We start from the raw sequence: 1,613 nt of genomic DNA, 5'->3' as shown, positions 1-1,613 counted from the left end.
GTGGTGATGCTCAGCGCCGCCCGCGACCTGCTGGAGCCACGCCCCGTGAGTGACCACGCCCATTTTTGGGCCACACCCTCATTTTTAAAGACCACACCCCTTTTGGAAGGCCACGCCCCTTTTCCTGATTGGATGTTGGGGGATTTTTTTCCCCGGATTTTTTTAGGGGGAAGAGCCGCGGAATCGGAGCCGGCACGACTGCGACCCCGTGGGGACAGGGGTGGGTGGGGCTTAATGGGGCGGGGCTTCACTGGGCGGGGCCTAAAGGGGAGTGGGTTTAAGGGGGTGGGGCTTAAATAGGAGAGGTTTCAAGGGGTGGAGCTTAAATGGGTGGAGTTTAAGGGGTGAGGCTTAAATGGGTGGAGTTTGAATGGGCGGGGCTTAAAGGTTGAGGTTTAAATGGGAGGGACTTAAAGGGGTGGGGCTTAAATGGGTGTGGTTTAAAGGGGAAAGGGTTAAAGGGGTGGAGCTTAAATGGGTGGGGGTTAAAGGGTGGGGTTAAATGGGCGGAGCTTAAAGAGTGGAGATTAAATGGGGGGGACTTAAAGGGGTGGAGCTTAATTAGGAAAAGTTTTAAGGGGTGTGCCTTAAATGGGTGTGGCTTAAAGGGGAAAGCGGTGGAGCTTAAATGGGCAGGGTTTAAAGGGTGTGGTTTAATGGGCGGAGCTTAAAGGGTGGGGATTGAATGGGAGGAACTTAAAGGGGTGGAGCTTAATTAGGAAAGGCATAAAGGGGTGGGGCTTAAATGGGTGTGGTTTAAAGGGGAAAGTGTTAAAGGGGTGGAGCTTAAATGGGTGGGGCTTAAATGGGAGAGGGTTAAAGGGGTGGAGCTTAAATGGGTGGGGGTTAAAGGGTGGGGAATAAATGAGAGGGATTTGAAGGGGTGGGGCTTAAATGGGAGTGGGTTAAAGGGGTGGAGCTTAAATGGGCAGGGCTTAAGTGGGTGGAGCTTTAAGGGGTGGGGCTTAAAGGATGAAGCATAAATGGGCGGAGCTTAAAGATTGGGGGTTAAAGGGGCGGGGCTTAAATAGGCAGAGTTTAAAGGGTGGGGTTTAAATGGGAGGGACTTGAAGGGGTGGAGCTTAAATGGGCAGGGCTTAAGTGGGTGGAGCTTTAAGGGGTGGGGCTTAAAGGATGAAGCATAAATGGGCGGAGCTTAAAGATTGGGGGTTAAAGGGGCGGGGCTTAAATAGGCAGAGTTTAAAGGGTGGGGTTTAAATGGGAGGGACTTGAAGGGGTGGAGCTTAAATGGGCAGGGCTTAAGTGGGTGGAGCTTTAAGGGGTGGGGCTTAAAGGATGAAGCATAAATGGGCGGAGCTTAAAGATTGGGGGTTAAAGGGGCGGGGCTTAAATAGGCAGAGTTTAAAGGGTGGGGTTTAAATGGGAGGGACTTGAAGGGGTGGAGCTTAAATGGGCAGGGCTTAAGTGGGTGGAGCTTTAAGGGGTGGGGCTTAAAGGATGAAGCATAAATGGGCGGAGCTTAAAGATTGGGGGTTAAAGGGGCGGGGCTTAAATAGGCAGAGTTTAAAGGGTGGGGTTTAAATGGGAGGGACTTGAAGGGGTGGAGCTTAAATGGGCAGGGCTTAAGTGGGTGGAGCTTTAAGGGGTGGGGC

Source organism: Geospiza fortis, unplaced genomic scaffold, assembly GCF_000277835.1.
Source record: "Geospiza fortis unplaced genomic scaffold, GeoFor_1.0 scaffold4187, whole genome shotgun sequence".
NCBI lineage: Eukaryota > Metazoa > Chordata > Aves > Passeriformes > Thraupidae > Geospiza > Geospiza fortis.
This window is presented reverse-complemented; position numbering follows the sequence as displayed.